The 20465-nt window shown below is 51.2% G+C and overlaps 1 pseudogene; it reads left to right on the forward strand.

The window, feature by feature from the left end:
- Positions 1–629: 629 nt before the first annotated feature.
- Positions 630–20465, forward strand: part of LOC101518038 (long-chain-fatty-acid--CoA ligase ACSBG2-like) — a 71919-nt pseudogene continuing 52083 nt past the window's right edge.

Genomic DNA, 20465 nt, shown 5'->3' on the forward strand with positions numbered 1-20465 from the left:
AGGACTAGGACACGGCCCACCCTCCTAAACCCCACACGAAGGCAAGCGGCCACCTCCCCTCCTGCACCCCGGCTGATGACCAAGCCGCTGCCACCCCAGCTGGACCTGCACCCAAGGACAAAACTCCCCCTGCACTCCTGACACGTGCTAGGGCCAAGCTGCCATCTCCCCTTCCCGGACCCCTATATTCTGAGGGATCTTACCTTGTAGAAGTCCTTTTGGGTCTATGAACTCATCCAGCGAGGCTCAAAGACGAGGCACTCTGGGGGCAGCATCAACTCCAACTCGCACACAGCCGACCCCACGTCCACCATGGCGGCCACCGCAAGGCCCTCCCCCGGTGGAGTGCAGGTGGACAGCAGGTGGGACTGGGGTCAGCTGGAGTCCACGAGCCCGGTCACCATTTTCTCCCAGAGCCCGCACATCTTCCGGGAAGAGAATGGCCCCCCACGGAGAAGCCCAGCGACACGTCCTCTTCCTCCTCTTCTTCTTTGCTGACTGAGGGTGCATGACCGCAGCTCCTCGCAGGAAATGACTGTGCGTCCAATCCCTCCGCATCAGCACCACTCAGGATTCCTCCACCATCGGATGACATGCTGTCGGGGACACTTTCCTTCCTCCCCGACTCCATGGCGGCCGGCTGTGCTTCGTTTGCGTGGCTGGGGAAGTTCTGCGTGGCCGGGTGGGCCAGGGGCTCCTTGATGCACTCTTTTCTCTGATCAACCTGGTAAGTACTCAAAGTAAAGTAAATAGTAAATCTGTATTCATTTTCTTTGGTTAGGGAGGTCACTATAGCAAAATACCATAGTCCGGGAAGACTAAATAAGAGAAATTTATTGTGTCAGCATCTAGAAGCTAGGAGCCCAAGATCGAGGTGCTGTTAGCAGTGATTGGTCCTGATGCCTCTCTTCCTGACTTCCAGGGGGCTATGAACCCATCTTCGTGGTGCTTGATGCTGAGTCCCTGTGCACATGGCCTTCCCACTAGGCTTGCACAGTCCTGGATTCTCTTAATATCCCCCAATGGCTTCATCTCACAAGGACAGATTTATTATCTGAATCAAGGGGAGGGATTATTTACACTTAAGTATAGATATGCATGCATAAGTGTATGTAAACTGTTTAGCTGAAAAAGAAACTAAACATCTTGTTTTAAATCAGCACATTTGCAAACTTATCAGAGGATTTCTAAACAGATAATGAGGGACTTAATTTATGAGTCTTTTATTCCACTTATGGAAAGGAGATATAGCCATTGAGACAATGCAGCTATTAAGACCGTGGGTCCATTTCTTGCTTGTTACTTTTTGAGAACTTATTTTTTCAACCAACTAAAATTTCATGTCCATTTTCATAATACTTTTCAGAATATTTCTGCGGTTATTTTTATATTGACAGAAACCTAAGCTTCAGCACTTACCACATCTCTTTCTAGTCTTTCAAATGTGCTATTTTATACTAATGTCAAGTTATTACTTTTGTTATTTATTTGTTATTTTTGTTAAATAACCCGTGTTTGATAATGTTGCATCCGAATGTTCAATTATTACTTAATATCCACACTGGTTTTTCCACACTTGAAATTTTTATGAGTGTAAGAGGATGTTAGGAAGCTGGCAACTCATTTGTAAATATTTTATTAAGTTTTTCCATGGTCCTTTTTGTTTGTACTTCTTGATAGAGAAAACAAGATCAAAAGCTAGACAGCGTGGGCATTGTAGTCCAGGAGATTAAACTGAGGGTTGGGACACCCATTCCCATATCAGAGTGCCTTGTTCCATGTCAAGCTCTGTTTCTGATCGAGCTTCCTGCTATTGAACCTGGCAGGCAATAGGAGCTGATTCAAATACTTGGCTTCCTGCCACCTATGTGACAGAGTGGAATTCTGACTCCTGATTCCTGGCCTCAGCCTTTCCCAGCCCTGGCTCTGTGGACATTTGGGAGTCTTTTACTTTTTTAAAAAAAGTTAGTTTGCTTCAATTTTTGAATGTGTATTTTTTCTGATGTTAGAAAAACCAATAAAAATATCCCCAAATATTTTAAAATTAGAAAAGGAACCTCACTTTTTTTTAACTGTATAAATCACGTAAAGATATTATCCAGCAAGTCAACTATTTGTAAAACTGGAATTTCCAATATAAAACCCTTAGAATTGAGATTTCTTTCCCATTTCCAAGTTATTACAAGTTAAAGTCTTTTTTGTATAGGTGTATTCAGAAGAGAGTATAGAGAAAAAACCAAGGGTTACTCATTTCTCTTTCCTTAATAACATAACAGTACATGTTACATGACATCATGCTTCTAATATTTATATACCTGCTGTAGCAGATATTACTGCCCTACTCCTGCTCAGACAGGGGAGCAGACATTCATGGAGTAGTTCAATTACTTTTTATCCTGGTTCCAGGTAGACACACTTAGAGTTTTTAAAAGTATGGCTGTCTGGTCCCATCTGCAGCACACTTTGCAATTAGATGCAAAGCACTGATTTAATTTTTTAAAGTTTTGGCTATTTATTTTAAAGGGCAAAGGAGAAAGGGGCAGTGGAGAGAGAGTGAGAGAGAAAGAGAAAAGAGAGGAATAAAGCTCTCCATCTGCTCTTTCACTCCCCAAAATGGCAAGTGGGACCGGACCAGGCCAAAACCAGGAGTGAGGCACTCTATCTGGATTTCCCATGTGAACAATAGGAATCCAAGTGCTTGAGCCATCATCTGCTGCTTCTGTAGAAATAAAGTTTGTTAAATATGTGTTTTGCCTTAATACTGTTGTAATGGAATGTAAAAATGGAATTTGCTGGAAGTGTGTTGAAGTATTTGCTTTGCTAAGATATTGTTGTAATCATAAGCTATCGATATTTCTGCAGCTTGTTGTAGACACCTTTTTGCAGGAAGCATATTGAACTTGTCAAAAAAAAGGAAAAAAAGTGTTAAAATGTATCTATTGCTAAAAACCTGTTGCCACCTTGAGCTGTTAGGTACTTTTTGCAAGGAGCTGGATGTTCCGGGAAGTGGCCTCGACCACGCTGTGCCAAGCAAAACCACAGTAGCAGATGTTCTGCGACCCTGCCCTGAGAACCGTTGCCACTACTCTGTCTCAAACTCTCCTGCCTCACCCTCCCCTGTTGAAAACACAGTATAAAAACCTGCCTAAAATGTGCTTCAGGGCTCTTGGTTCTTGGCAACCTCGAGCCCACACGCGTGTGAATAAATTTTTCCTTCGCCTCAGTGAGAGTCATCTGTTTATTGTGTCTCCCGCCTCTAACACTTCCAAGGCACATTAGCACATGGACTTCAAACAGGCTGTCTGATATGTGATCTGGGGCAAAAGCAGCTCCCAACAGTGTGGCTCTGTGGGTGGTGCCCCTGCCGGGCCGGATCCAATGTTGGGGACTCAGGCCAAAGCCACTGGTGAGAGGCAGTGAATGAGTCCTTGGCTTTAGGCACCAAATGGTGCCAGGCTCTGTATGCTGGCTGCCCGGCAGCAAATTCTCGGGTTCTTAGGTTATGTAATTGCTGCCTAGGGATAAGCAGTGTTAGTGGATGAGGACAGTGTTAATGTAGGTGAGAGATGAATTATAGATGATTCCCACTAACGGGGTCATGAAACTTTTGGGAAGCGTGGGGACTGAGACCTGATGGTTTAGAGCAGAATGTCCATAAGATCTATTAGGGCCAGACTGATTCACCAGTCCAATTAGTAATTCTGAGGTGGGCTGTTAGCATAGAGTATCACTGCCACACACCAGTCCACACCAAAGCTAGGGATGGGAGCCTATCTGGCAGGCTAGGTACCAATACCTGACTGGGTTGTGGAATGGTAGACTGGTCACACGTGGCAGGTCAAGACTAACCAGCACGTGAGATAACTCAGACTGGGGGTAAACTCTGTGCGGGAAGTGTGGGCCCAACCCTGTGGAAATAAAAGTCCCTCAGGTTAGCTCATGAGCTGGGGTAATGATGGACTGAGCTAGGTGTAACCATGGCAGCTGCCATCACTTACGGGTAAAGGAACTGATAGCAGTCTTGACAGGTCAAGGCAGCAGCACCTAAATGTGCATCCTAAAACAGGATATGGGGTCTGCTGGGCTGCAACTGGAAGGGGGCAGACCAGGCAGGGCCAAGCAAAGCCCAACTCACAAGAAAGAAATCAGGATGGAGCAAATGTTATACAGAACTAGGCTCTTACACCGACTAGTCTGCAAAAGCCAGGGATACTAGGCCACAGCATCAAAGGCAGAGGTTGAGACAGGTGGGGGTCTTAGCCAATGGGGTCAGAATAACCACTGCAATGCACTTTATCTACGGCTGAGAATAGACTCGGTTGGGGAGCTGTGAGAGTACACCCTTGTTGGGTTGAAGTTTCCATGGGAGAGTGAGGGTGCCAGAGTGGGGGCTGTGTTCTGGTATGGATATGGCTGGAATCTCCCTTGACATAGGTGTGAGCTGGAGCTGGGAACACTGAGCCGGGCTAGATACCAGGATCATGTGGTGCTCTGGAGAACCTGGGTAGATGTAGGATGGGCTAGGCTGGGTCTCTGTCCCTACTGAGCCATGTGTGAGCAGTGTCTGGGTATGGATAAGCCTTGGTTGGGCTAAAACATCCAACACCAAGTACTGGAATGGATTGAAGGTCAACAATGTGGGCTGACCCATGGAACCACCAGTATGCACAAGCTTTGGCATAGGAAGAGGTTCTGATGGAGGAGCTTGTGCAACTCCTCTATCGGGACTGTCCTTATAGGTGAGCACAAAAAGCACGGTAGGGAGCAACCCAGACAAGGGCAGAGGAAGATTCCCACCAGCATACATTTGGCATAGGTGGGGGCAGACCAGGCTGAACCTATTCACATCACCCACTGGTGAAAACAAGCATTGGTATCGGTCACGATACAAACCAGTACACATTACGGAATGCCAAAGTGGGGTGAGCTGTAGCAGATGTGGTTGCAGTGCTGCAACAGCACATGTGAGAACCAGGGGAGAGAGACAGAGCCGGCAGGGGGAATATGGGCTCCCCTGTTGGACAACCTCTCACACTAGAAAGCATGAGTAGGGAGGGGTGCAGACCAGACCTGGCAGGGCTATAACACCTGTGGACCTCATGTGAGCTAGATCAGAGAAAGCCAGGTTGGGGTGCTTGTTCCTACTGATACAGGCATAAATCAGAGTGGGTGAGGGTTGGTTGGGCTTTGCTGCAGCATCAACTGGCAGATGCTGGCACTGAGGGCTAATTCTGTCAAATCAAACTGCAGAACCACCTGGAAAGTGTATGATCTTAGAGTGAGAGGGGCCTAGTAGGGAGATAGTGGGCACCTCCCTCTTGGGTTGCCACTCCCAGTGGAGAGCACAAAAGCCAGGACAGGGACAGGGGTGGTTAGACAGAAAGGCACATGCCAGTATGTGTGTGGACTGGAGAGTAGGGTTGGTTGTGTTGAACTAGGCTTCAATGCCCATTGACATGTACGAGAGCTAAATGGGATGTGGGACAAACTGAACTAGTCTGAGGTACACACTGGCAAGCATGGGAACAAGGGTAGGGGGCAGGCCTGGTGGGGGTTCTGTGGAGTCGTCCCAACTAGGCTGCAACTCCCACTGGTTTGCATGAGGGCCAAGTATGAAGTGGACAGGATCAGGCTGGAATACAACACCCATCGGTTCACGTGGAAGACAGGGCTGGAAACAGTACTGACCCAGCAATTGCGACCACCAGCATAAGCTGGTTGGGATGATGGACTGTGCCAGCCCTGTACTGGAAGTACACACAAGAATCAGGTGTGGGATCATCTCAGAAGAAGTTTTTTTGGAGATCCCTCCAACTGAAATGCCGGTCTCAGAACCTCAACCATAAAGGGACTATTTCAGCCAGTAGATTTAGAATAGATTTCATCGCAATTGGAACGGCAAGACTGGCAACAATTCAGAACTGTTGAACTATCAAAATTGCTTAAGCAGGGCCCTCTGAGCGTGCCTCACATTAGGAACCTGTGATGGGAGAGAGGCTACTTGGGGCTTTTGCATTTACTTCTCCCCTGTTGCCAGATACGGGGGGAAAATGATGATATTAGTGTGAAAACTATGGTATTACCCACTTTTCTGTTGCCCTTGGCCCTGTGTACCCTAAGTAACTAAGTAAGATAATAAAAAATAAATAAATAAAATAAATAAAATTAAAAAAAAAAAACATTAACCTTAACCTTAACGCTAACCCTAATGTTAACCCTATTCCTAACCCTAACCCTATTCCTATCCCTAACCCTAACTGTAACACTATCCAGAACCCTAACCCATGTTTCTGCCTCCTGGTACCCTAACCCTAACCCTATCTCAATCCCTAACACTAAACCTTTCACTAACCCTAACACTATTGCTATTCCTAATCCTAAACCTACCCCTTATGTTTCTGCCTCCTGGTGTGCTATCCTTAAACCTAACCCTAACCCATGTTTCTAGCTCCTGGTGCCTTAATCCTAATGCTTTCCCTAACCCTATCTCTAAACCAAACCGAACCCTGACCCTATGCCTATCCCTATCCTTAATCCTAACCATATCTTAACCATAACTTAACCCATATTTCTGGCACCTGGTGCCCTAAGCTTAACCCTAACCCTACCTCTAACGCTAATCTTAATACTATCCCTAACTATAATCCAAATATCTGGCTCCTGGTACCCTAACCCTAACCTTAAACGTATCATTATGCCTCACCCTATTCCTATCCCTAACCCATGTTTCTGGCTTATGGGATCCTAACCTTAACCCTAACACCTAACACCTAATCACTAATCCTAACCCCTGACTCTAACCCCTAACCCCAAGCTCCTAAGATTAAGCCTAACACTGACCCTAACACCTAACTTCTAACCCTAACCTTAAACATAACCCTAAGCCTAAGCCTAACACTAACCATAGCCCCTAATCCCTAACCCTATCCTGATCCCTAACTCTAAGCCTAACACTATAACCCTAACCCTAACCCCTAACCCTAACCGCTAACCAGAACACTAGCCCCTAACACCAACCCTAACACTTAACCCCAACCCTAACCCTTCAGCCATGGAACGCAGACATGCGCCTGCTTAATCCAGGTGAGACCTGGACTCTGGGTTAATTGGGATTGAGGTCAGCAGTGTGCAGCCCCCTACCTACTGCCTCCCTGGCCAAGCCTTTGCCTCTGACCTTCTAGAAACCTGATGTCATAGCCCGTTCTGGACAACCCAGCAAAGCCCATCAAGCAGCAGTATGAACTCCTGGGATCTGGTTAGGACGACCAGGGCATGTTGTTTGGTGAGATAGGGGAGACAGGGACCCCAGGCTTGAGCAAGATCAGGACCTGTAGGAGAAAACCAGCAGGGATTCCCAGCAGCCAGAAGGTGGCAGTGCAGACGCACAGTGAGAAAGCACCCAGTCTTGTGTGTGTGAGTGTGCAAGTGTGTGTGTGGGGGGGGTGTGTGTGAGCATGGACAGGCATGTGTGTGTTTGTGAGTATATCTCTGTGTGTGCATGCACAGGCATGAGCACACAGGCCTCAGGCTGCACCTGTAGGCAGGCAGTGGAAGGTGTCAGTCAGGGTGGTATTCCTGGGCTCACCCCATTGGAGGTCATTGGCCATTTTTCTCTTCCTCCCTGAACACTCCAGGCTGATGCAACATGTCTGGACCCATTCAGGCTCCCAGGCCAACCTCAAGGTTGCTTGGAGTGTAGATAGGAGAGGAGCCAACGCTGTCACATCTTCGTACCAAATGCTGCCGCGGCTGGGTCGCAGGCCACACCTTGAGCCCAGGCCTGTCTGTGAAGCATGAGGCCATCCAGCATGTGAACACATGTTTATTTGTGTGTTCACACGTGCGTTCTTGTGTATGTGTACAAGCACATATGTGCTCACATTCATGAGTGTGGTCACAGATATGTATATATGTATGTATGCCTTGTGCTCATGTATGTGATCATGTGTGTGCTTGTGGATATGTATGCATGCCTGTGTGCTCTCATACAGTGCTCTTATATATGTGTGCCAACATGCATGTGATCATATGCTCATGTGTGTGATCATGTGTTTATGCTCACATATGTATGTATGCCTCTGTGCTCATGTGTGCATTCGCTCACAGGCATCTATATGTGTATGAGCTTGCATGCATGTATGTTTGCGTGTATGTGTTGTGCTTGTGTGTATGTGTGTCCTCACATATCTGCCACACTGTGCTTCCTGTGTGTGAGGTGAAGGCTGCTGGTGGGGTGCTAAGTGTGTGAATAAACTGGTGCAAACTGGAGGGGCAGCAGGGCCCCCTCCCATGACAAGTCCATTGGGGTAGTGAGGACCCCAGTCCCCAGGCTCCTCCCAGGCTGCACTCCAGGCAGGAACCAGAACACTTTCAGCACCAGGTCGGGGCTGCCTCTGTGTGGGACTCCTATGGCCAGATCAGGTCAGTCCTGAGGCAGAGCATGTTGACAGAGGTGAGCAAGCCCCAGGAGGCCTTGAGGGGCTAGCAAGCTTGCCTACCCCAGGATCCAGAGCTGATCCCGGGAGTTTCACTTGGGATGTGGGGCTGGGTCCTGGGTCTCTACCTCCTGTGCGACCCCCAACCCCAGAGAGCCTAGCACCTCTCAGCCAGTGGGCAGTTGCGGCTCAGCAGCTCAAGTCAGTTCCCATAAGTCCCCTTAGTTAGCCTCAGTCAAGCCCTGGCCAGGCTGAAGGAGCCACCTTCCCAAGCAACTCGATGGGGTGACAGCACTCTCCTAGAACCCCGTTCCTGGAGCCACTCAAGCTGCTGAACAGGCCAGAGGGTTTTGGAATTAATCCATCTTGGAGCCTACTGCCTCCAGGGAGGGCAGCCCGCTCAAAGACTATCTCTTTGCACAGAACTGCCGAGGCACCAGGGTGGGAGTCCCTGCTCATGTACCTCACCCAGGAGGTATTTCATAGCACCTGGGCAGAGGGCCAGGGGGTCAGGGATAGGGGCTGCTCCCCCGGGACAGCAAGGCAGTCCTGCTCCAAACTTGGACAAGTTTCTCAAGCCTTCTGTGCCAGTGTCTGTGCCTATAAAGTGAGGCTTGTCAGACCAGTGCCCAGCAGCTGCCCAGGAACAGGCCTCAGGATCTGCTGGAGACATGCCAGATGGAGAGTACAGAAGGAACAACTTGTGCTGACAACAGAGCAACCCTGGCTGGGTGCAGCCAGAGGAACACAGCTGGCCAGACAGTGCCCCACCCAGAGCCAAGTCACTGGACAATGCCATCCATGTCCGGCAACCAAGTGCCCCAAGCCTGCAGACCCTGTGAAGTCTGGACTGGATAAGCAGGGACACAAGCCACTGCAGGCAGTGGCTCCCACAGCCTGGTGCCAGTAGGCATCTTCTTTCTGTTCTTACACTTTGGAACTCAGCAGGTGATCCTTCAGCTCCCAGACACCACCCTGCTGGCTGACCTGGAATTGCCAGAGACCCTGCATGCAGCTAAGGCTTTCATGCCCAATACTGACCCCTCCAGATGCTACATGGCCATCAAACAGGAGCCTCCAGTACCCTCTCTTTGGAGGCAGGATGGGTAAGTGGGGCCACAGAGCAAGGGAGGGGGAGAGGAATGGGAGGGTCTACCCTCTCCCCCTACACACACATAGGAACTCAGAGACTTTCCGATGGGGTTCTGAGTCCACTCATGGGTGTGGCCAGCAGCCCATCTTTCTGTTGGGTCCAACTACCCATGAGGCTTTAGAGGGAGTGTGAGTGGACCCTACCTTTGCCTCAAGCCGTGTGTGTGTGAGCATGCATGCACATGTGTGTGGAATCAATGTGTGTGCATGTCGGGGTAGGGCTCATGAGTGTGGAATGAGGCTCCCGCCCCCGGCCCAACTGCAGGCCAGACTGAGGGAACAAAGGCAAGGTCTCCCTCAGAACAGGGGTTTGTACCTTCAGAGTCTCTCGACCATCAGGGCCTTTGTCCCCCAGCGCTCGTGAGACTCTTGGAACTGGCAGGAAGCAACTTGTATTGGCCTCAAAACTGAAAGGGATTCAGGTCTCCCCAAGAAGCCCCCCAGCCCAGGTCCCTGTTCAGCTTGAGCACCCCAGCTAGCCATAACCAGAGCAGGGGTTTGCAGGGGTGTTGGTTCCCAAGGAGACCCCCATGCCTGGGCCCTCAGCGCTAGCTGGCCTTCCCTTGCCTTTAGTGAACTCGTGTTCTCTGCCCTGCTGTGGACTCTGAGCTGACTGTTCTCAGCTGCATCTCTAACACTTTATCTGGCTCAGTGCGAACTGGCTGACATTGATCTGCCCCTTCCCTCCCTGCCCCTCACCCACACCTGTGAAGTGGACACCCGTGTTCAGGCATGTCCAGAGGTGGGAAAATGCACACAGGTTCTTGGACACACCAGACCCAGATCCGAGAGTCCCTAAGACCCGCTGCCTTCCCAGCTGGCAGCAAATGCCTCCCATGAGCACTGAGCTCCAAACAGGCCCTAGTCCTGGGGCACCTCAAGCTGCCTGCCTCCCCTGTGGCTCAGAGCAGGGCGAGGTGCCAATTCCATGGCCTGGGGTGTGGTGGGACACAGAATGGCTGTGAGATTGTGTGATTTCTGTTCTACTGCGAGATTCTGTTGTGTCGTGAGATTTTTGTTCTGTGACCACTGCAATGTGTTCTTCACAAGGGAACTAGCAATGCTGTGCCATGAAGTTGCATGTAATGCTGGGATGAAGTTGCAAGCTGGCTGTGCCAGGCCCATGGACAGCACAGCTGAGTGGCACTGACTGCTGGAGCCGGGGAATCACCCACTCTGCTCTCAGCTCACTCCTCTGGAATCAGGAAGTGAGTTCCCCACAGCTGGGCAGGCACCAGGCAAAGCAGGCACAGGTTTGTTTGTCCTTGTTGGGCAGCCTGAGCCAGGCTGGGACCTGGTCTTGCACAAGCTACCAAGAGGGGCTGAGAACCACTGACTGCCCACTTTCCTGTAACTGAGCGTGTGCCCAGCCCATGCATTTCCTGTGACAGCCACAGATCATCACATCCACGCTGAGAACTATTTTTAACTGATTTATGTATTTCTTACACCAGGAAGACATCCAATTCTGCTTGAGTTGTCCTACAGGAAGCTGTTGCAACCCTGCTGAGCTCAGCAGTGCTAAGTGTGCAGTGGAGTGGGGGAGCCGCCTCCTCATGGAAGTCCTGCAGCAATGCATGAGGCAGAGCTGTGATTCAGGCTAACAGCCCTCGTCTTGAGAATGAGGAATCAGGGCAGCTCAGTCAGCTCCAAGTGCAGAACCAGGATACCTGTGTTGGGAAGCAGCTCTCGACCCTCTACATGCCTGTGCAGGGGCCTAAGGGGAAACCCAGACACCCATGGCGACTGCTAGGGGCCAAGGGCACTGGCCTGTCCCTCTCCATCATAGCGAGGCGGGCCATGCTGCTGTGAGTGACAGAACCCGGGTCACCTGATCTTCCAGGGCCACCAAGCTGGAGCCAAAGCTCCAACCAGGTCTCCCATGTGGGTATAGGGGCTCAAGAACCTGAGCCATCTTCCACTGCTTTTCCAAGCTATTAGCAGGGAGTTGAGTCAGAAGCAAAGTAGCCAGGACTCAGACTGGCACACATGGATGCCAACACAGCAGATGGACGTTTAACATGCAACACCACAGTGCAGGCCATGAAATTCAAATTATAAGTTTTATTTTCTTTTGCTCTTTTTTTTACCTTAATTGAGACATGCAATAACAATCTGAGTGCTCACAAGCTTTTTTTGTTCATTTTAGATTTATTTATTTGAAAATCCAAGTTAGAGAAGGAGGGAAGGAGGGAGAGAGAGGGAGAGATATTGATTTTATTCCCCAAATGACCACAAAGGTTAGGGCTAGGCCAGACAGCAGAAAGGGGTCAGGAATCCCTATGTTGGGCTCTCATGGTTGCAGGGGCCCAAGGAGGTAGGCCATCTTCTAGTATCTTCTGAGGGCATTAGCAGGGAGCTGGATCAGAAGTGAAACAGCTAAGACTTGAACAGTAAAAAACAGTGTTACACCAGCTAATCAGCCCAAGGCCCAAGTCAGCCACTGACTGTCCTCTGGGGTAAGTGGGGGGAGGCGGCAGAAGGGACAGCAGAGAGCAGCTCCCAGGATGGCCAGGAGGACCTAGTGCAGGGACTTCCCTGAGACAGCCCTCAATGACCTGGGCCCAGAGAGCCCCCTGAGACCTGGGCACAGAGCCCCCTGAGACCTGGGACAAGGGGCTGGGTAAGAAAGAAAGACCACTCAGCCATGGCCAGGCTAGTCCCGTGATTGTGCGTGGCCAGAATGACCATTCTGTGCTTGTGCATCTGGTGGCTCCCCAAACCAGAGCCCAGCCCCAGGGGTCTCAACCCCACCCACCTCCAGAGAGGGTGAATGAGTTGCTCACACCTGCAAGTACCATCTGCCACGGGCTGGGGAGGTGCTGCTGTACACTTCCTGTGAGCGATTGCCACCCTGTGCCCTATCTGTGGTGGAAGTTAAGGGGCACAGGGTGGAGGAAGGGTGGGGGACCCAGGCTTGCAGAAAGGAGCTGTTCACTCCTGGAGAAGAAGGGACTGACAGGGCCACTCAGTGGCTGCCTGGCACATGACCTCAGCTCAGAAAGCCCGGCCTCAGGCCCCTTCAGATCTCTAAGCTGTAATTTGTGTTCTCAGGGCTGAAGATATCTAGGATTTAATTTGGAAAAACAGTTCCACTCTGTCTCACCCCATGCCCCAAAATAAACTTGGAAAGATGAGACAAAAAGCATAATTATCAAAGCATTGGAGAAAAGGCATGACCTTATTTTTCCGTTCCAGGAAAGTGCCAAATCTGAAGGCTTAAAGGAACAATTGACGAACATGACTGTGCAGACACCAAGGCTTGTCTGGATGGAGACAGCAGCCTCCAAAGGGCCATGTGGCAAGCACGGACCAGCTGTGAGCGACTGTGCAACGACCCTCGGTGCCAACAGGTGTCACATCAGGAGCTCCCAGGAAGCCAGGGGCGACATGGCAGAGGACAGGGCTGAGGTGAATCAACGACTGTCTGTCACAGAAAGACGAAGCTGCAGATAATTCAGTGACAAAATCCAGTGCTGGCCAGGTGAGCAGAGGCCCACGGGGACACGAAAACACTTAGGACAGAGGGGTGGAGCAGGTATCTCTGTGTGCTGGCTGGGGTTCCAGCTGCTCTGCCCCAGAGTTGCCTGCTCATGTACCTGGAAGGGCAGTGGAGGACGGCCCAGGCCCTTGTACCCCTGCACCCACAAGCAAGACTCAAATGAAGCTCCTGGCTCCAGGCTAGACCAGCTCTCGCCATGGTGGACCATTGGGGAGTGAATCAGCAGGTAGAAAATCTCACTACATCTTTTCTTCTCACTCGGTAAGTGTATTTTTGAAATGAATAGCAAAATGTTTTCTAAAAAGTAGAGGTTAGGGTGAGTTTTTACTATATCTAATACAACCCTTTTTTAGACTGCGTACTTAATTTGAGAAGCAGAGGTAGTGGTAGGGATTTCCATTTGCTTCTTATTTAAATAATTCTTTATTATTATTGCAAAGTCAGGTATACAAAAAGATCTTCCATCCATTAATTCACTCCCCAAGTGGCTGCAATGGCCAGAGCCAAGCCAATCCGAAGCCAGGAGTAAGGAGACTGCTCTAGATCTCCCACGTGGGTGCAGGGTCCCATGGCTTTAGGCTGCCCTCCTCTGCTTTCCCAGGCCGCAAGCAGGAAGCTGGATGGGAAGTGGGGCTGCTGGGATAGGAACTGGTGCCAATACGGGATCCTGGAGCATGCAAGGCAAGGATTTAGCAGCTAGGCCACCATGCCAGACCTGAAACATTCTGTTTGAGGGGAAGAAATTGTGACCTGTTGTTCCAAGAGATGATTAGGGTTGGGTTTATGGGCAGGGTGGGGGTCAGGATTAGAGTTAGGGTTTAGGGTCACGGTCAGGGTCAGACTTATGGATGTTAGGGTTAGGGTCACGGTCAGGGTCAGGGTTCAGGACAGGTTCAGGGATAGGATATGAGTGCAGGTACACATTAGGGTTTGAGTCAGAGTCAGGGTTAGTATCTGGGATCGGGTTAGGGTACGCATTTAGGGATAGGGTTCAGGTTCGGGTTCGGGTTAGGATTGGGGTTAGGGTAGGGCTCAGGCTAGGGCTAGGGTTGCCTCTGGTAGACTGTGGGGCAGGGCGATGGGTGTGATTAGGGGTAGACTTAGGGTTAAATCTAGTGTTAAATTTAGGGTTGGACTTATGCTAGGGTCAGGGTCAAGTTCAAGGTCAGGGTCAAGTTCAGGACCAGGGTCAGAGTAAGGCAGGGCAATGGGTGTGGTGAAGGGTAGAGTTAATGTTAGGATAAGGTTAAAGTTAAGTCTAGAGTTAGGGTTGGGGTCAGGTTCACATTGAAGGTCAATTTTAGAGTCATGATCAGTGTCAGGGTCAAGTTGAGAGTCAGGGTCAGGTTGTGGGTCATGTTCAGGGTAGGACCAGATTCACATCCGATTCAGGGTCAGACTTAGGGTTGGGATTAAACCTGGAAAACGTGTTTGGGTTTCTATGTTGTGTGGCAGGTGTGGTTAATTCAGACTCCAGGAAGGAAGCCGGATTGAGGAGGAGATTGTGCATTGGCTCAGTCAGGCAGGGAGAGGCAGGGAGTCTAGGGAGGCTGCAGGTGGAGGGATTCCAGCATGTGCCTGGGGACCAGTGGCCGAATGTGTCAGGCCTGCTGGTCAACAGCCTGAGGGTGGAGGGAGTGGACGGACAGAGAGAGACAGACAGACAGACCCTGCCTCCCTCTCCTGCTCTGGCAGCAGCCCCTGTGGTGGCCTGCCTGCCTGCCTGAGTCGGTACTGCCCTCTGGCAGCTGTGCGGCCTCAGGACAAGATGGACAAGCCATGGGACTTTGTTCTAACAGCCATGGATGGCTCTCCCCAGGCGGTGGGTGGCCCTGATGATGGCCTGGTGATGGTCGGGTGATGGCCGGGTGATGGCCGGGTCGGCAGTGGCTGTGCTATCAAACCCCTGGCCCTGCACATAGTGAAGCACACACACTGGCACACGCTGACCACAGACACAGGCAGTCCCATGCCTGGTGCCAGCCCGGGGCCAAGCACAGAGACACGGAAGCAATAGGCCTGAGCAGGGAATCCAGGGAGCCATTGGCCCTACAGCCTGGCAGCCTGGCAGCCTGGCAGGCAGGTGGGCTGGGAGCAGCAGGGTGCAGCAGGGTGCAGCAAGGTGAGCAGGGAGGGAGCCCAGCAGGCCCAGGGTGGCCAGAGGATCGGTTATTCGGTCTAGAAACTCCAGCAATTCCTCCTTTGCTCAGGAGAACTTCACAAAAGTGTGGGCTGGGTGGTCCGATTGGCCGGTTGCAGAAACTGCAGGATTCCTTGGCTGGGGAAAAGTGCACGAAAATGTTGGGTCTCCTGAGGGCTAGTCCAGCGGAGGGCTGGTGGTGGGGGAGGCTGAGGTAGGAAGGTACTGGCCTGACAGACCCCAGCCTCTTGCTCCCGCCCCTCTGTAGCAGCGAACAGCCCTTCCCTTGCCTGCCTGACTGGTAGGAGACTGTCCCTTTGCCTTTCAGACGGACACATATGGGCTCAAGGGATCTGCACCCCGTCCCCAAACTGTCTGCCCAGTTCTGTCCCCAACTTCATCTCTCCCAGGCCACCTTGTGTCTCTCCGTGGTTGTCACTTTATATGTGTCTGTGTGACTCCAGGCATTTCTTTGTCTCCAGGGACAGACTTCACTGTGGGTCTGCATTCTGTGACATTCCCCAGCATTTAGCCCAAGGTCCTGCATTTGGGTGGTTCCTTCTAGAACCTTTCAGAGCCAGACACAAGTGCACAGTGTAGATGAGTGACTAATGAATGAACAACTGACAATAATCCCTACCCTGGAAGCAATTTCTTGTGGGAGGGGGCAGGCATGGGGATGGGGAGGCAAGGGCCAGGCAGTGATGTCACAAAGGTGCCAGAAGGTTCTGGAATGTTCTAGGTCAAATGGGGTAGCAGGTTGATTGGACAGGGGGAAACCACGAAACCACCTACTGTTCAGGTCCCCAGGAGGGGCTGCCTGTTGAGGCAAGAAGGAAGACCCGTGTGCTGAACAGATGTCCCAGCTCCTGATGCCTCACCTCATGATCGGACTCAACCTTACCACATGAAGAGAGGCCGGTGTGGGGCCTGGCAGCAGGGCACGAGAAGGTGGCTGAGAGGGTGGCAACAGGAAGCCATGGGGATTCCAGTCCAGGTCTCTGACTCGGGCAGCACTGTGCAGGGCTAACAGGCTGAGTGTTTTCTCGCTGGTTAAGGTCTATAGTGTCAGCTGTGTTCTTTGCAAATGTTGCCTATTCCCAATGTATTCCTAGGAGTTGGTTTACTTATTTTCTGCTATTTGAAATGCAGAAAGAGAGAGAAAAAACTACCCACTGATTCACTCAAAAAATGGCCACAACAGCCGGAACTGAGCCAATTCGAAGCCAGGAGCCAGGAACTTCTTCTGTGTCACCCACATGGGTGCAAGGTTCCAAGGCTTTGGGTCATCCTCAGCTGCTTTTCCCAGCCTCAGGCAGGGAGCTGGATGGGAAGTGGAGCAGCTGGGACATGAGCTAGCACCCCTAGGGGATGCCAGCACTTGCAAGGCTAGGATTTACCCACTGCGCCAGCCATCGTACTAGGTCCTCAAATACATAAATCTAAGAAAAAGCAGACAGAAAGTTATATCTTAACAATTTTTTTCCTGGCTGTTCCCTAAATGATACAATTGAATAGCCCTGTAGGTAGAGTTTACGTTAGTTATAAAGATGGTCCATGAGTCTACAAAGATGGGCTGCATGGTACAGCTAACATCCTATAGAAGCACCAGTTCAAGTCCTGGCTGCTCCACTTCCAATGCTGCTCCCTACTAATGCTACTACTAATGCTCCTGGGACAGCAGCAAGAAGGGCCCAGCACAGTAGCCTAGTGGCTAAAGTCCATACCTTGAATGCACCAGGATCCCATATGGATGCTGGTTCTCATGCCGACAGTCCCATTTCCCATCCAGCTCCCTGCCTGTGTCCTGAGAAAACAGTCGAGGATGGCCCAAAGCCTTGGGACCCTGCACCCATGTCGGAGACCCAGAAGAAGCTCCTGGCTTCTGGCTTCGGATCAGTTCAACTCTGACCATTGTGGTTACTTGGTGAGTGAATCCTCAGATGGAAGATCTGTCTTTCAAAATCAGCAAGAGGATGGAGCTGGACCAGCTCTCCCTCTGTAACTCTGCCTCCAAAGCAATCTTTTTTTTTTTTTTTAAGATTTATTTTTATTGGAAAGGCAGATTTACAGAGAGGAAGATCTTCCCTTTGCTGGTCCACTCCCCAAGTGGTCGCAACAGCCAGAGTTGGGCCAGTGTGAAACTGGGTGCCAGGAATCTCTCCCCACACAGGTGCAGGGTTGCAGGGAGTTGTATAGAAAGTGGAGCAGCCGGGTCTCAAACCGGTAGCCATATGGGATGCTGATGCTTGCAGAAGGTAGATGAACCTGTTGAACCATTGAGCCCCAAACAAACCTTCAAAAGCACATGGATTGGCACAGATTTAATGCCAGCCCAGTTCTGTTTCATGGTCTAGCTGGCTATTTAGGAACCATGTGTGAAGGGTTCCCTGAACTGACGCCCTGAGACTGCTGACAGACAAGAATATTCTGGAAGATTTCAAAATGCATTTTCCCACATACAATGACCTAGTGACTTGACCTTACAGCCATACCATCTCCACGACGCTCTGGACACCAGCTGAACCCCCTCTCTTGAAGTGGCCATCACTCCATTGTCTGGCACACTCTCCTCTCGCTCAGCCCAGGGCAGGCATGACCATCAAACCCTCGGGTTCTCGGCAGACATGAGCAGCGACTGGAGGTGGGTCTCCCTGCCAGTCCCGCTCAGGTCTTGTCTTTGACCTTCTGCAGTACCATCAGGAGCAATCCTGTGGAGGTGGTGACAGCCAAGCCCCCCGTGACTCTGGAAGAGGAGCCTGAGGACCATGGGATGGACCCCAGCAAGCCCCCAGGTGAGCTGAGCCAGGGCATGGCATGGGGCATGAAGGACACGCTGACTGTACCAACAGCCATGCACAGGGATGTGTGACCCTGTAGGGACCAGCCTGTGCACTTCCCTCAAAGTGAGTGACTGACAGCGTGGGACAGGGCCGAGAGGCTCTTGCTTGCCAGGCCAGCACTCGGCATCCCCATGTACACACAACGTGGCCAGCGTTGCCTGGATCTATGAATGTGTTAACTGGGTGTGATGGCAGCAGCTGGACTGGGGGACCTTGCCAGCCACAAGGCAGCCTCCCCGTCCATAGGTGCTCTTTTGCAAAAGAGATATGATGTGGGCAAACATGCCATCCCACTCAGATGGGTGTTTAACTGGCAGGGTTTAAGCAACTGGGGACGGGGATTAATTCCTGTATCCTGGATCAGAGAGCCTGGGTTTGAGTCCTGGCTCCATTTCTGATGTAGCTTTCTGCCAGCACACACACACCCAGAGGCAGTGACCAATGACTCTAAGTACTTGGGTCCTTGCCAACTGCATACAAGACATGGCTGGGGTTCAGGGCTCCTGGCCTCAGCCTGGTACAGTGGTGGCTGTGGCAGGGAGTGAACTAGCAGAGGGTGATTTCTCTGTCTGTTTGTCATTCTGTCATTCAAACAAATGCATCAAAAAATCCATTCCTCAAAGAGTAGAACGAGTCAACCCAGCAAACCCCCAAAGTAAGAAAATCAATAGAAACCATTGCCACTGTCCCCGCCTCCTCTGTCTCCCCACCCCTTGGGGCCTGCCTACAGTAACCCTCAGCCTGTGGACTACTGAGCAGACTGGAGTCCTGCTGAAGCTCTCAAAGCACGGGCTGGGCCACGAGACTCCGATGACCTTCCCTGAGTTCTTCCGTGACTCCGTCAACCGCTTCAGCACCTATCCAGCTCTGGCCTCAAAGAACAGCAAGAAGTGGGAGATGTTGAACTTCACCCAGCTCTACGAGGCCTGTCGGAAGGCTGCCAGGTCCCTCTTCAAGGTAAGGGTTCTGTCTCTGCTGCCCTGCCCTCCCACCCCATCCGGCGATGCCCCGCCCCAGTCCGTTCCTATCGAATCCACTTTGCATTTGAGGTGGGAGACATATACACACTGTAGTCACCAGTGACAAAATGTGCAAGAGGGACCAAGTTCCCCATTTCTTAAAAGTTTGTTATTGATTGATTGACTTGAAAAGCAGACACACAGCACGCAGAATGAGACAGTGACAGAGATAGATTCAACCTGTTGGTCCACTTTCCAGGTGCCTGCCACAACTGGGGTGGGGGAAGCCAGGCCACAGGCAGAAAGTGGGAGCTCCATCCGGGTCTTCCACATGGGTGCCATCACTTCTCCCAAGTCCTGTTGATTACATAGACTAGCCTTGACACATTCTGGGACCAGAAAGGCTGAAGCAGATGGCCTCAGGGAGGCCCGGAAGGAGATCTGGGCTCCTGGCTCCAATGTGGCTCAGGCCAGGCCATTGCAGCCATTTGGGGAGTGAACCAGCAGATTGAATACCTCTCTCTCTCTCTCTCTCTCTCTCTCTCTCTCTCTGTGTGTGTGTGTGTGTGTGTGTGTGTGTGTGTGTGTCTCTATGTCTTTCAAATACATAAATAAAAATAATCTTAGGAAAAATACCCTCATCAATCAAGAAGGTAGACAGACTGTTTATACTGCTGGTGTTAAGTTCTAAAGGGACGGATGCTTTTTAAATGGTCCCTGGCTAGCTTTGCGCTGAAGTGGCCCAGAAGTGGGTGGAGGTGACAGGTATGAGGGCATGGCCATACACCTGCTACCTATCTGTTGGCCGCTCTCTTGCCTTGCAGCTGGGTCTGCAGCACTTCCATGCAGTTGGCATCCTGGGTTTCAACTCCATGTAGTGGTTCATAGCTGCACTTGGCTCCATCTTAGCTGGGTAAGGTGCATCCCCCAAAAGTGAAAGTGAGGTGTCATCACCCCTACCCCCACCACTCAGGACCTGGCAGCAGGATGCTGGGAGAAGCTTGGCTTGGCATTGAAAAGTAACAGCAACAGCGAAAAGACTCAAGGCAGACCTCACTGTTCACTGCTCAGGCAGAAAGGGCAAGTTGGAGGTCACCATGGGACACCAGCTCACGTGGCTGAATGAACAGAGAGCCTGTGGATGTAAGGCGAAAGGCAGGCTGAGTCATGACTTTGAGTTGAGACTTTGCGGTGGGACCTCAAACAAGTGGCTTTGCTGGCTGGTCCCTTGTTCTCCTCTTCTGGGATTTGGGAGGGCTGTGGGCATCCCAAGGGCTACTGTCGTCATGACATCACAGGTGTTCCCTGCATGTCTGGTCTTCATCTCAAGGGGTCCTGCAGTCCCAGCACCTACGTGGAGGAGGAGAACACGTTGCAGTGATGGTACAGTGTGGGCCTCACAGGGCTCCCACCAAGGGGTCCCCGGAGTCCCCC

Source organism: Ochotona princeps, chromosome Y (genome assembly GCF_030435755.1).
Source record: "Ochotona princeps isolate mOchPri1 chromosome Y, mOchPri1.hap1, whole genome shotgun sequence".
NCBI lineage: Eukaryota > Metazoa > Chordata > Mammalia > Lagomorpha > Ochotonidae > Ochotona > Ochotona princeps.